The 16,372-nt window shown below is 39.8% G+C and overlaps 1 long non-coding RNA gene across 1 annotated transcript; it reads right to left on the bottom strand.

The window, feature by feature from the left end:
- Positions 1-15,315: 15,315 nt before the first annotated feature.
- Positions 15,316-16,120, bottom strand: LOC107628346 (uncharacterized). The gene is made up of 3 exons (XR_015896426.1): positions 16,063-16,120; positions 15,745-15,828; positions 15,316-15,530 (listed from the first exon to the last, which is right to left on the bottom strand). It is a non-coding gene; the product is annotated as an uncharacterized LOC107628346 (long non-coding RNA).
- Between the last annotated feature and the right edge of the window lie 252 nt (positions 16,121-16,372).

Here is a 16,372-nt window from a genome sequence, read left to right as displayed (position 1 = left end):
ATCAGAACAACTCAGACATACATGACGCAGAGCAATACAAACAGCAAAAGGAAAACCCCAAGACACACACCAAGGTCCAGGGGCATCCTTTGGAGGCAAAGATAAAGTAAGGAAGACTCAGGAAATGGCTATGAAGCTACACCCCAAAACTTTCAGCAAAGAAAATCTCCTTCAAGACAAACAACAACACGAGAAGAAAATCAAAGCTATCCCAACAAGATGAACCTTCTTTCAATCAACACTCCGAAAAGAAAGCTGCAAACCAAATAAGCCACCTCTCGAACTACAGTTTCAGTCTATCAAGAAACTACCATGCAACAAAACATGCCAAGTGGAAATCATCAAAGCCGCAAACCTTTTTTCAGAATCAAAACGAGCCATTATCCCAAAAAGCTACAAATTAAAAAATACAGAAGCAGGCAACAAACATGCAAAGCCCTAAAAAGCTTCAACCATCGGGAAAAATGCCAAGAGTATAAATAAGGTCGAAAAAGAAGCCAGAAAAAACACATCACAGAGACAAACAAGCACAAAGAATACGAAAAGGTTCAAGCTTTCCAACATATACTCAAGCAAAATCAAAACCTTACCAAGAAATAACAACAATGCAAAGGAAGAACAACAGAAAGAAGAACCTACCTGAAAAAAAAAAGGGGGAAAGCTTTGAAGAAATTGAAGACGGAGAGACAGAATCGCCTTTCGAGCAAAGAGAAGCACCAACAATCACCAAAGGGCGTCGCAGAGAGAAACGCAAAAGCCTCAAGCAAAACAGTAAGATAGAAAGAAAAGGGGGAAGTTACAGCAAGCAAGAAATGGAGAAGAGAAAACCGTTTTTGTTCGTGAAATTCAAAAATGAAAGGGGCAAAGAAATGGCTCATTAAAAGAATTAATGAGGTTATTAAACCCTCGCGCATTCCCAAAGCAAGGAGACACGCGTTTTTCAAAAAAATGAAAAATTCAAAGAAAAATGTTCCGCATTCAAAGGAGAACTCTACAAAGAAGAAGTTGACAAAATGCTCGAGTTCGGCTTCACCATAAAAGGATCAAAGTCTTAAAACTAAAGACTCGGCCTCAAAAGAAAGACCGAGCTCAAGCAGGGGCACTGTTCATACCCTGGGTCAAGCTGTCTAACCCGAGATGTTTTAACGACAAGCCGACCGACCTCTTCAGGTCAGACTATCCGACCTCTTCAAGAGCTCGGCCAAATCACTACAGAGGCCCAAAGAAGGCCCAAACGAAGGAACACATCCCAAATCTAAAGGCAGCCAAAGCCTAGAAAGATAAGGACAGTTCCCTTGAAGATAAGATGACCTCACCCAAAGATAAGATAAGATAAGATAACTATCTTATCCCCAGAAAGGTCACTCCTCACCATTATAAATACACTGGAGCACCCAGGTATAACTCATACTTTGATTCTACTAAAAACCTGCTTAATACCCTTACCAACTTAAGCATCAGAGTCCCTTGTAGGTACTGTTCATACCCTGGGTCGAGCTGTCCGACCCGGGATGTTCTACTGACAAGTCGACCGACCTCTTCAGGTCAGGACAAACCCGACCTCTTTTCAAAGAGTTTGGCCAAATCTCTAGGAAAGCCCAATAAGGGCCCAACAGAGGAACACGACCCAAATCCTAAGGCAGTTCAAGCCTATAGAGATAAGGCGGTTCCCTTGAAGATAAGATGACCTCACCCAAAGATAAGATAAGATAAGATAACTAACTTATCTTATCTAAGAAGGTCACTCCACACTACTATCAATACACTGGAGCACCCAGGTATAACTCATACTCTGATTCTACTAAAAACCTGCTTAATACCCTTACTAACTTAAGCATCGGAGTCCCTTGCAGGTACCACCACCCTCCGGTGACAAAGGACCAGCAGCATAGCCAGTCCAACAAATCGGACACGGCCGCTCCGACCACCATCCCCCAGCCGGACACGTCAGCTCTGACCAGCACAGAAGATCTCGTCCGAGATCGACCTACAGTTTCAGGTAACCCTTGGAACATTGGCGCCGTTGCCGGGGAATCTGGAAGTCATCCCACCACCATGGTGGACGACCATGACAACGACCACGACTCGGATCTAGAAGATAGAACGCTGCACAAAAATGCGGACACTACACCAAAAGATATCCCGCAACCTAACGGAGATAAGAGTTCACCAAACCTGGGAGCCCTGGAGGTGCTTCAAGACTGTTTAAAACAACTTGAAAAAGAAGCCTAACATCAACAAGAAGCTGGGAAAGACCTACGAAGGGAAATAAGGCGACGCCGGGAATTGGAGGACAAACTTCTAAAACTCAAAGCCGATCTCAAGGCCAAAGCTACTTGATCCACTCATGAGGATAGCTCCCACAAAGACCAGGATCCATTCACCAAGGAGATTATGAAGACCAAAATTCTAAAAGACTTTAAACTCCCAGATATGACTTTATACGATGGCACGGCAGATCCCAGCCATCACCTCAGTAATTTCAGGAGTCGAATGTACCTCATCGACGCCTCAGACGCAGTCCGCTGTAAAGCCTTCCCGACTACCTTAACAAAAATGGCGATTAAGTTGTTCGACAATCTACCCCCTAGGTCCATCTCAAGCTTCGACGACCTAGCCAAGAAGTTTCTAGCCAGATTCTCTATCCAGAAAGACAAAACCAAGCACGTCCCAAGCCTACTAGGGATCAAACAAGGAGATCAGGAGAGTCTCCGCAGCTACATGGAAAGATTCAACAAAGCATGTCTGGACATACAAAGTCTACCAACAGAAGCCGCCATTATGGGTCTCATCAATGGCTTTCGAGAGGGACCTTTTAGCCACTCTATATCGAAAAAACATCCCACATCTCTGAATAAAGTACAAGAATGAGCAAAGAAGTACATCAACATGGAGAAAAACTCTCGACTAGGAGAGACTTCAAAATCTGGATTCTCCAACTCCTCCCAAGATAAGGACAAAGAATTCAAGAAAAAAGAGGATCAACATGGGGAAAAGATCAAAAAATACCACAATTATACCCCTCTTCGGGTGTCTCTTGTGGATGTCTACAGAGAAGTATGCCATACTGAAAAGATACCTCCAGCTCGACCACTCAAAAGCAAAAAAGGAGGAGGAAACCGGGCTGAATGTTGTGAATAACATCGAATCTATGGACATTCCACCAACGAATGTTTCGACCTAAAAAATATCATAGAAAAACTGGTAAGAGAAGGAAAGTTAGATCGGTATTTAGCCAGCCGAGCAGACGATCCAAGAAAAAGAAGAAGGGACGAAGAGGTCGGACGGTCTGAACGACCACCTCGTTCGCCTGAGAGACATGTTCACATGATACACGGAGGATTTTCAGGAGGAGGCATCTCCAAATCATCTCGCAAAAGACATCTTAAAGAGGTGTATCATGTCGAGGGAAAAGAGGAAGCACCCGACATCCCCACAATCACGTTTACCAAAGAAGATGTAGCCGGCATTATCTCGGGACATGACGATCCCATGGTCATCACTATCATATTGGCCAACGTAAATCTCCACCGCACACTGGCAGACCAAGGAAGCTCGGCTGACATCTTGTTCAAAACTGCATTCGATAAACTCGGCCTGGAAGAAAAAGAGCTCAGAGCATATCCAAACAGCCTGTTCGGGCTGGGAGATACTCCAATCCAACCACTTGGGTACATCTCATTACACACGACCTTTGGAAAAGGAAATCGGTCAAGGACACTCAATATAGACTACATCGTGGTCGACGTGAGTTCAGCATACAATGCCCTAATAGGTCAGACAACGTTAAATCAGCTCGGCGCAGTAGTCTCAACTCCACACCTGTGCATGAAATTCCCAACCACAGAAGGAATAGCTACAATAAAAGTAGATCAGAAGACGGCGCGCCACTGTTATAACGAAAGTCTAAACCTCAGGGGCAGAGGAGAACAAATCCACACCATCGAACTTGGTGGAGTTCGATGAAGGGAAGAACTCTGTCCACAACCTGAAGGCGAAGTAGAAAAAGTCCAAATTGGAGATGTCCCAGACAAAACAATCCACATCGGAATAATCCTAAAAGGAGATATAAAAGAATCACTTGTACGGTTCTTACGAGATAACGTCGACCTCTTTGCATCGAAGGCCGCAGACATGCCGGGCATAGATCCTAAGTTAATGTGCCACAAGCTGGCAGTCTACCCAGGATCTCGGCCAGTACAGTAGAGGCGCAGAAAGCTCGGACCAGAACGATCCCAAGCTGTGGAAGAGCAGCTACAAGCCCTATTAGAGGCAGGATTCATAGGATAAGTCAAGTACCCACTATGGTTAGCTAACGTCGTCTTGGTGAAAAAATCAAATGGGAAGTGGCGGATGTGCACCGACTACACCGATCTCAACAAAGCCTTCCCAAAGGATCCGTATCCACTCCCAAGTATCGACCTCTGGTGGATGCCTCTTCTGGATATAAATACCTTTCGTTTATGGACGCTTACTCAGGATATAATCAAATCCTGATGTACCCACCTGATCAAGAAAAAACTTCATTTTTAACCCCAAAAGTAAACTACTGCTACATCGTCATGTCTTTTGGACTCAAAAATGCGGGAGCTACTTATCAGAGATTAATGAATAAGGTATTTACAGACCACATCGGGAAAATCATGGAAGTCTATGTGGACGACATGTTAATAAAGACACAAAGTGAAGAGACGTTACTGTCCAACCTAACCCAAGTATTCGACACTATGAGAAGGCATGGTATGCGACTTAATCCTGCAAAATGCACCTTCGCAGTAGAAGCTGGCAAATTCTTGGATTTTATGCTCACACAAAGAGGAATCGAGGCAAATCCAGATAAATGTCAGGCCATACTCGACATGAAGAGGCCGACTTGTGTCAAAGAGATACAACAACTCAATGGAAGGTTGGCAGCCTTGTCCAGATTTCTAGCCGGATCGGCAATAAGATCTCTCCCCTTCTACGCCACTCTAAGAAAGGGAAAGAGATTTGAATGGACAACGGAGTGCGAGCAAGCTTTCCAAGATTTCAAAAGATTTCTGGGACAACCACCTATTCTAACTCGCCCATAGGAAGGAGAACCACTTATATTATACCTCGCAGTAGAAAATCGGGCAGTAGCCTCAGCACTAGTCCGAGAAGATGACAGTGAACAACAGCCCATATACTTCATCAGCAAAGCACTACAAGGATCCGAGCTGAACTACCAAAAAATAGAAAAATTTGCCTATGCTCTCATATTAACATCTCGACGAATTCGCCCATATTTCGAAGCCCACACCATTAGGGTTTGGACCAACCAACCTATAAAAGGGATCTTACAGAAAATAGACTTAGCAGGCAGAATCTTGCAATGGGCAGTCGAATTGTCCGAATTCGACCTTCAATACGAAGGTCGGACAGCCATCAAATTGTAATATCTGGCCAACTTCATTGCAGAATTTATAGACAACCCGGAAATCCCTACAGAATGGAATCTCTATGTAGACGGTTCCTCAAATAAAACTGGAAGCGGCGCGGGTGTGATAATTGAAAGCGACCAAGGAACCCAAATCGAACTTTTCCTCAAATTTAGGTTCCCTGCCTCAAACAACCAAGCTGAATATGAGGCGCTACTAGCTGGTTTGAAGCTGGCTAGGGAGGTTGGAGCTCAAAAGCTTATCATCTTCAGCGACTTGCAAGTAGTCACTTCACAAATAGCATGGAGCTACCAAGCCAAAGATCCCACCATGGAAAGGTACTTGGACAAAACCAGGGAATAGCTCGGACAACTAGGAGAATATGAGGTCCGCCACATACCCCGAGAACAAAATGCCCGAGCTGATGCACTCTCAAAACTAGCCAGCACCAAACCAGGGGGCAACAATAGAAGCCTCATCCAGGAAATGCTACAGAACCCGTCAATCTCGAAAGAAGAAAAAGTCCTAGCCATAACAGATCTGGATCAAGGATGGATGACTCCCATATTTAACTACCTCAAAATAGAAACACTCCCTACAGATGAAAAGGAGGCAAAGAGGTTAAAACGGGAGGCACAATACTATACTATCATAAACAATACTCTATACAAAAGAGGGATTTCAATACCATTGTTAAAATGTGTGCCGACTTCCAACACAAAGAAAGTTTTAGAAGAAGTACACAGTGGCATCTGTGGCAATCATCTCGGAGCGCAGGCACTTACCAAAAAAGTACTCCGGGCAGGATTTTATTGGCCAACTCTATAAAAGGAAGCCACAATGTTCATAAAGACATGTCTACCATGTCAGAAACACGCCAATTTTCACATCGCCCCGCCAGAGGAACTCATCAGCATAACCTCACCTTGGCCATTCGCAAAATGGGGACTCGACCTTCTCGGACCTTTCCCTCAGGGATCGGGACAAGTCAAATTCCTCATAGTAGGGGTAGACTATTTCACAAAATGGATTGAGGCAGAACCCCTAGCTAACGCCACTGCTCAAAGAAGTCAAAAATTCCTATATAGAAACATTGTCACAAGTTTTGGGGTTCCACACTCCATCACCACGGACAATGGCACTCAATTTACAGATACAAGCTTCAGAAAATTGGTGGCCGATCTGAACATAAAACACCAATTTATATCCGTAGAACACCCCCAGGCCAACGGACAAGCAAAAGCTGCTAACAAAGTCATATTGGCCGGGTTAAAACGGAGATTACAGGATGCAAAGGGAGCTTGGGCCGAAGAGCTCCCACAAGTCCTATGGGCATATCGAACAACGCCATATTCCACCACAAAAGAATCACCTTTCCGACTAGCCTACGGAACGGAGGCAATGATCCCAGTGGAGGTCGAAGAAGGGTCACCTAGAGTGATCCACTATAATGAAGAAGCCAACTCCCAACTTCAAAGGGAAGAACTCGACCTACTTCCAAAAATCCGAGAAAGAGCTTGGATCAGGGAAGAGGCATTAAAACGTCGAATGGCTTCAAGATACAATCAAAAGGTAGTGCCACGAGGTTTTGCCGAGAACGACCTCATCCTAATCCGAAATGATATCGGAACAACTTGACCTGGAGAAGGAAAGCTGGCAGCAAACTGGAAAGGACCCTACTGAGTCATAGAAGTACTTGGAAAGGGCTACTACAGACTGTCCGAACTCGAGGGGCGAGAGCTTCCTAGGTCATGGCATGCCTGCAACCTAAGAAGGTATTATAGTTGAAGGTAATAAAGATCTTATGATAAGGTGCACTCTTTTTCCTAAAAAGGTTTTTTAATGAGGTGCCAAGTCAAGATCTACAAATTGCCCGATAAAACACCCATATATATATATATATAAAACCAAACTCTGCCTTACGTAAAGTTGCCAGAGTACGCTTAACCTCTGGATTTGAAATCACTGCTTATATACCCGGTATTCGCCATAATTTACAAGAACTGAACCAATAATTCTCTTTCTTTATCATCAATCGAATCACTGTTATATATATATATATAAAACCAAACTCTGCCTTACGTCAAGTTGCCAGAGTACGCTTAACCTCTGGATTTGAAATCACTGCTTATATACCCGGTATTTGCCATAATTTACAAGAACTGAACCAATAATTCTCTTTCTTTATCATCAATCGAATCACTGTTCGAGAACCAGGATTCTATTTTATCATCAATCCAATCACCATTCACGTTTTTTCTTTTTCTTATCAAGGAATAGATCGCTTTACTTGTATGACTTAGATGTCTCGTATTTCTCGAAAAATCAATTCGATTGATGGGATTTGGTTTAATAAAAAGGGTGGCATTGTGCTAAAAAGGGAAGGAATAAGGCAAGCAGTATGTTAATTTCTCAACTTTACCTTAAAAGAGTCATTCACAACCACTGATAAAGGATTCCTCGAAAAGTTAAGGTAGACAAAAAATTATTCGAAAAGACTTCTACAAGATTCTCTATTTTTGTATAGAAATAGATTCGCTCAAAAAGAACGCTAAAAGAGTTTAATCGTAAAAAAGAGGATTTTTTACGTAAAAAAAGCGGTGGATCTTTCACCCAGTATCGAAGAGTTTGAACTAAGATTTCCTATATATATATATATATATATATATATATATATATATATATATATATATATATATATCTTTATTTTCTTTTGAATAAAGTTTTTAAGATTTTCTACAAATTCTCAAGACACATTAGTCTGAAACGCTAAAAAATTCATCGCCCGATTATAAAGCTACAAGGTCGGTAGAAGGTAAAGATCAACTTCACCGTTCAACCACAATAAAGACCAAAGAAGATGAAAACCAAATTCACCAAAAGGTCGACCAAATAAGGATCAAACCTAACTTCGACAAAATTGGCAAAGATGAAAAAGCGACAAAAACAGAATAATGCAAGAAGTTATCGAAAGTGATCCATAGAAAGGACCTGACGAGGTCTTAATAAAATGGGTTGCTAAAAATAACTTAAAAGACAGGCCGACATAAAGAAGTCGGGCCAGTCGACCACAATAACCAAAGTTATAAAAAGTCAATCCCTGAAAAGAGGCCTGGCCAGCCCTAAAAAAGATGATTACTAGAAATAACTTAGAAGAGACCGACATGATGAAGTCGGCCTCCCACAAACAAGTTATAAAAAGTAATCTCTAAAAGAGACCTGACAAAGGTCCAAAAAGAGGATTACTAGAAATAACTTAGAAGAGACCGACATAATGAAGTCGGCCTCCCACAAACAAGTTATAAAAAGTAATCTCTAAAAGAGACCTGACAAAGGTCCAAAAAGAGGATTACTAGAAAATCTACAAGCCTACATCTCTACACCTCCTAACAAGAAAATAACCCCTTTTACTTTAACAAAAGCGACACTCCGAGAAGAAAGCCACAAAGTTCAAAAAGCCATCAAAAGAAGCTATCATTCAACAAAACTACCAAGGAAGGTATCAGCATCAAACAGATCAATATCACCAAAAGTCGCAATCTTTTTTCAAAGAATCAAACAGTTTCAGGACGCAAACTAAGGCAATAACAAACTTTCGAAAAAGCATCAACTATCAAGGAAAAAGCCAAAAGACGTACATAAGACGAAAGTAACTCCAAAAAGCATGCATCACAGCAACAATCAAGCATGACGACGCAAAAAAGGTTCAAGCTTTCTAACATAAATTTGAGCAAGATCAAAACTTTTCCATAAAAACAATGCAAGCAGGAAGAAGAACAGAAAGAACAGAAACATACCAGAAAAGGGGAAGAGACAATGAGCACTGAGAAAACGAAGCAATAGCGAGGCTGAAGACCACCCTCCGAAAGAACAAAACAGTCGCCAACGGTGCCACAAGAAGAAGTGCGAAAGCGTAAAAGATAAAGAACCCAGGTAAACCAGAAAATAAAGGCAAAAAATGGAGACACAAGCGAGCAAGAGAGAAGAAGAAACGGATGCCAAAATCTGGGAGAAAGGCAAAATTCAAAGTGAAGAAAGCGAGAAAACCGCAAAGGGAAGAATTAATGGGCTATTAAAACCCTCGCACGTTCCGAAGGCAGAGAGACGCGCGTTTCAAAGAAAAGGAACGCCTGTTTCAAAAAATTTAAAAGAAAGAAAATGTTCCGCATTCAAAGGGAGACTCTACAAAGAAGAAGTCGACAAATGCTCGAGTTCATCGAAGTCCTGAAAAAGACTCAACCTCAAAAGAAAGACAGAGCTCGAGCAGGGGCACTGTTCATACCCTGGGTCGAGCTGTCCGACCCGAGATGTTCTACTGACAAGTCGACCGACCTCTTCAGGTCAGGACAAACCCGACCTCTTTTCAAAGAGTTCGGCCAAATCGCCAGGAAAGCCCAATAAGGGCCCAACAGAGGAACACGACCCAAATCCTAAGGCAGTTCAAGCCTGTAGAGATAAGGGCGGTTCCCTTGAAGATAAGATAACCTCACTCAAAGATAAGATAAGATAAGATAAGATAACTAACTTATCTTATCTAAGAAGGTCACTCCACACTACTATAAATACACTGGAGCACCCAGGTATAACTCATACTCTGATTCTACTAAAAACCTGCTTAATACCCTTGCTAACTTAAGCATCGGAGTCCCTTGCAGGTACCACCACCCTCCGGTGACAAAGGACCAGCAGCATAGCCAGTCCAACAAATCGGACACGGCTACTCTGGCCACCATCCCCCAGCCGGACACGTAAGCTCCGACCAGCACAGAAGATCTCGTCCGAGATCGACCTACAGTTTCAGGTAACCCTCAGAACAGGTACCACCACCTTCCGGTGACAAAGGATCAGCAGCATTGTCAGTCTAACAAGCCGGGCGCGACAGCTCCGGCCACTATACATCAGCCGGATACGTCATCTCTGACCAGCACCGAAGATCTCGTCCGAGATCGACCTACAGTTTCAAGTAACCCTCAGAACAGGTTCAAAACCAAATCAGTTCCAATAAAACCAAATCCATACTTTTAAATATAAAGATCATTTCAAATCAAACCAATCAGAAATCTCAATTTTAATAAAATTACACATTATTTCAATCAAGCATACAACCATATTCATCCAAGACAAACCAGACAATGCATAAGACTTACTTAATCACCAGAAAAGTATTTCGCTCATCATATCAATTTATAACAATTTCACTTTAAATAAATTAATTTATGATAAAAATCCCCTACCTTAACAAGTCAAAACCATAACCCAAAATGTGTCAACGAAACCTTTTCTCTCAACCCGAAGCCAACAGCAACCGCAAACTCAGTCCCTGATCACTTTCGCAGAAATCACAGCAAATTAAAGGCGATATGCATCGCTCAGTACACGACCCTACGTTACCAGAATCTCAGAGTTTATAACCAAACATAACAGTATACTAACGCAGGGGATTTTCGAAACATAAACACTTACTGAAATAAGAAAAACGAAACAGCAACGGTCTCTAAACTGGTATTGTGGCAGCGGCGACTTGAACAACATGCAGTGACGATGAAGTTCCCAGAAACTCAACAGAAAGGAAAACCAACTTAAAACCCTTACCAGCAGTGGATCTTGGTGGAAGAAACTCGGTCACGACGGCCATGGCAGTAGCAGTAGCGGCGACGGTGAGGCACTGACGATGGCAACAGAAATGGCGAGGAACGGCGGATCTGACGGCAACGCGAGCTCCCTCTCTTCTTCGCGAACGGTGACGGCGTCTGGCAGTGGGGAGGACAAACGGTGGTGGCCAGAATGGACGGCGACCCAGGCTTCACTGACGGCGACTGGACGCCATGGTTCCCTGCTTATTGCGGCCTTCTCTCTCGCCTCAATTCTAACCCGCGACGGGGTCGGCTTCACAGCCAGCAGCGGCAGCGACGGGCTTCCTCCATGCCTACGAGTATGATAGCGGTGAGGTGGTGACGTGATGGTGGCGGCGACTGGGTGGTGGCGCGGCAGCTCCCCCTCTCTTCCTTTCCTTCTCCTCGGTGTTCCCCTTTCCCGTTTCCCTTTTCTTCTTTCTTTGCAGATCCCTCTCCTCTCTTCCCTTTTCTATTTCATTTTCTTTCCTTCTTTCATTCTGCGTGCGTGAGTGTGGGTACTAGGCGTGTGTGTTTGTGCTGAGTGTGGTGGCTAGGGTTTGGGTTTCAATTTGGGAATAGGGAAAAAGTGTGTGTGTTAATAGAATTAGGTTTTGTGTATAAAGCTGGGATTTTGGTTTTAATTAGAGTAAGGTAATTTTAATAAAATTTGGACATAGAGTATAAATTTTAAAATCTAATTAAATCTCTAAAATTACTTTAAAATATTATTTATTGTATCAAAATACTAATTTAACTCTCAATCAAATACTCTAATTGAAAATATAAGATAATATAATTAATTTTATTTATTCCTAAAACATAAGTTTTAAATTGTAAAAATATTAATTATTTAGCCAAGATCATATAAAATTCTTTTTATTTGACAACTACCAAATTTATAATTTAAATATAGAAAATAATCCAATAATTGTGAAATTAGATAAAATTCTAATTTAAATAGCCAAACCTCGTTATTTTTGAATTTCTAAAACTTTAAATTGTAAATAGAAAAATAATCCATAACTATAAAGTTTGGATAAAAATCCTTAATTTATTTCAAATCCAATTAATCAAAGCTGCCTTTGATTATCTTCAATAAAATAATTTTCTGAAATTAAAAACTGTAAATAAATATATGATTTGAGATTAGTTCATAATAAACTTTTCAAAAGTTCTAGGTCTTACAGGGGTGCTTTCCTTAAATAAATCTTTTGAAAACCGATGGTTAGGTTTAACCATCTAAAAATTCAAAAGATTCATAAGGCAACGATATTCACTGAGTTTGAAAATAATTTTCTTATTAAATATCTTCTTATGACAATTCTGTAAACTCCATGGTGAGACCGTGTGGTTTGGTTCTCACCCCTACAGTTTTACCTTTTCAGGAGACGTATGAAAAAGTTTACGAAGAGTTTTATTGCATTTAAGTTATTCAACCTTGATGTTTAGTTATTATTTATTTTTTTTCTCGCCAACAACATTGTATCTTGTAAGAGAGATAGAGATTGTATGTTTTGTATGTCTACTAAATTCACAAGCTACTTATGTAAGGAGTGTTGTATATATGTATATGTTTGTTGGTTTGCAAGATAGAGTATTTTTCCAGTTTTTCAAAGAAAATAGCGATACGGTTTCGAGTCAAAGGCTCCTATTTTATTATTAAGTATATGCAGTCACCGTAATACTTCTTTCTATCAGACACTACAACAAACAAGGCTTTTCGCAACGGTCAAAAACCGTTGCCATATATTGAAAAACCGTTCCCTAAATTTTAGGCAACGCTTTGGTAACGATTTTTGACCTGTGGTATATGCGGCCGTTGCCAATGCTCAAAGGCAACGGTTATTTACCTAAGGCAACGGTAACCAAAAAACCGTTGCCAAAGTTACTGGTATAGGCAACGGTTTTGAAAACAAATTTTAAACAACAGTTTCAAACCGTTACTCAAGAAACAACGGTTTTAAACCGTTCTTTTTCATGGTACAACAGTTTAAAACCGTACCTAGATAGGCAACGGTTTTAAACTGTAGTAGTTTTGTTATCCACAACAGCAACGGTTTTAAAGCATTACCGTTGGTGTCGTTTTTTGGTAACGGTTTTTGTACCGTTGCCAATTTATAGTTGTCTAAGACAACGGTTTAAAAGCATTACCATTGATTTTTTTGGCAACGGTTTTAAAACCTTGCCATTTTATAGTCATCTAAGACAACGGTTTTAAAGCATTAACGTTGGTGTCGTTTTTTGGCAATGGTTTTAACACCGTTGTCCTTTGTAACTTTTGACAACGATTTTTCGTAATATATAATTCTTTATTTACAATAGTAGTTTTCTCGTGAATGAAATTAATTCCATTTTTTTAAATTATTTAGAGTCAATAAATAATCTAAACTATTTGAATAAAGTCACTAAAGAAAAATAATTGAATATTTTTCATCAAATTTGACTTACAAAAATTGTTGTAAGATCCACAATCACATTCAAAATACCACAATACTATCATGACAACCTCGAACTATATCATCTAATGTAGCAAAAAATATAACAAAGAAGAGTTGAAATAGCTAACAATAATAATATTCTCACTTGAACAGATTCCCAAATGGCTTCTTTATTTTTAATCCCCTTCTAATTTGTGTAAATTAATGGACAAAATCTAAATTCCTTGCCACTGTGCCCAAAAATTTGCTCAAGTTGTTTACAGCTTCATCAGTAGGACCAATTGCCTCTCCTTCAATATCTAGAGTAATTTCTTCTCTATCTTCCAACTGTCTTGCATGAATCTTCAAGCATTGTGTAGGTCCTCGTATTTTCTTCACTGTTGTCTCTATACAAAGATACTAATTATATTCCATCCCTCTTATTGATTTATAAGATATTTAATTGAAAAAAAACTAAAGCAACAAACTACCAAATTCAATTCACAAATTGAAATTCAATTAACACAAATTTTTAGAAATTTTGGCAACATTATGGCAGTAAATAGGACATTTCTGAATTTAAACAAACAGCAAAATCAACCCATATAAACTCACTAAAATCAAATCAGCACTAATAAAGCAGCTCAGAATAAGGCCATCAGCATCATTGCTCAATCAAAACAAGGCATGAAATCAGCCATTAACAAGGATAAAGCAGCACTAAACAGCAACATCAACCCATATGAACTCACTAAAATCAAATCAGCACAAATAAAACAGCTCAGAATAAGGCCATCAGCATCATTGCTCAATCAAAACAAGGCATGAAATCAGCCATTAACAAGGATAAAGCAGCACTAAACAACAAAATCAACCCATATGAACTCACTAAAATCAAATCAGCACTAATAAAACAGCTCAGAATAAGGCCATCATCATCATTGCTCAATCAAAACAAGGCATGAAATCAGCCATTAACAAGGATAAAGCAGCATTAAACAGCAAAATCAACCCATATGAACTCTCTAAAATCAAATTAGCACTAATAAAACAGCTCAGAATAAGGCCATCAGCATCATTGCTCAATCAAAACAAGGCATGAAATCAGCCATTAACAAGGATAAAGCAGCACTAAACAGCAAAATCAACCCATATGAACTCAACTAAACCAAATCAGCACTAATAAAACAGCTCAGAATAAGGCCATCATCATCATTGCTCAATCAAAACAAGGCATGAAATCAGCCATTAACAAGGATAAAGCAGCACTAAATAGCAAAATCAACCCATATGAACTCTCTAAAATCAAATCAGCACTAATAAAATAGCTCAGAATAAGGCCATCATCATCATTGCTCAATCAAAACAAGGCATGAAATCAGCCATTAACAAGGATAAAGCAGCACTAAACAGCAAAATCAACCTATATGAACTCTCTAAAATCAAATCAGCACTAATAAAACAGCTCAGAATAAGGCCATCATCATCATTGCTCAAATAAAACAAGGCATGAAATCATCTATTAACAAGGATAAAGCAGCACTAAACAGCAAAATCAACCCACATGAACTCACTAAAATCAAATCAGCACTAATAAAACAGCTCAGAATAAGGCCATCATCATCATTGCTCAATCAAAACAAGGCATGAAATCAGCCATTAACAAGGATAAAGCAGCACTAAACAGCAAAATCAACCTATATGAACTCTCTAAAATCAAATCAGCACTAATAAAACAGCTCAGAATAAGGCCATCATTTGACAACATCAAAGTAAATAGTAGAAATTAAGAATAATATCAGGAGTCTTTAACTCAACTGTAAATGTAAAAGTAACAACAATTGATGGACAAATTGCCCAGAGACAAGAAATCTATAACCTATTTTAACTCAACCCCAAAGCTAGCTCAAAGGCAAAGAATGTCTCACATTTATAAACCACCTAGAAACCTCATCTTTGAATGATGTTGGATTTGTAATGCTGGCAATGTTCATTACCTCACAAAAGTCACCAGAAATCTGCTTAGATTTTGCTTGTAAAGTCGTATGGTACTCACGCAACAAGCACTGGTCAAGAGTTTAAAATCTACCCTCTCGTATCTGCATCAGTTAGATGGTTTACATTATAGTAAGCAGCTTTTCGTATGGAAGGAAGAAAGCATAGTAATCAAGAACTCAAATGAGTTTTGACAAGAAAATGTTAGACGGTTTACATTATAGTAAGTAGCTTCTCGTATGGAAGGAAGAAAGCATAGTAATCAAGAACTCAAATGAGTTTTGACAAGAAAAAGAAACTCACTGATCTCAGGGAAACCTTCAAGCTCAATGGCGAAGCTTCTTTAAGTCTATTTAGGGTAGAAATGCACCATGCATCATTTGTTTCACTTGCCACTCTTTCCTAATGGAAATTTAAGTAATTAAATGGAAAAAGAAACCGTAAACTGTTACCAGAAAGTTAAGCCACTCACAATAGATAGATGTTAATCAAGACTAGCTGGTACAAATAGAGTTAACAAGATAAGAGACTACAACTAAAAGCAACACTAAAGACATTTTAGCAGCAGAATAAATGAAATTCTAAGATAAAGTTGTGCTAGAGGTACTTAAATTTAATGGAAGATGTAAAGCTCACCAAAGAATCAACAATCTGTTCCATTGTGTCATGGCAAAAGCATTTATCTACAATTTCAATCCTGAAGAAAATGAAAAGTAGAAAAAAGGGCTATCTTAAACTGTGAATCAGAATATAAGAAACAAAGTTAGTAAAGAGAGCATCTAAACAGCTATAGAAATTTTTTATTTTCAGAGAACCAGTTTTCAAATCAAAATCAGAACAACATTAGACATGTATCTTCTCAACACACTCTTACAGACTACAGCATACACATATCAACATGTTCTACCTTACTATCGTAAAATCAACAAGAGGCACAACCAGTCAC

This window comes from Arachis ipaensis, chromosome B8, assembly GCF_059453495.1.
Source record: "Arachis ipaensis isolate K30076 ecotype BB chromosome B8, ASM5945349v1, whole genome shotgun sequence".
Taxonomy (NCBI): domain Eukaryota; kingdom Viridiplantae; phylum Streptophyta; class Magnoliopsida; order Fabales; family Fabaceae; genus Arachis; species Arachis ipaensis.
Note: the sequence above shows the minus strand (reverse complement) of the source record. Positions and strands in the feature narration are given on the sequence as shown.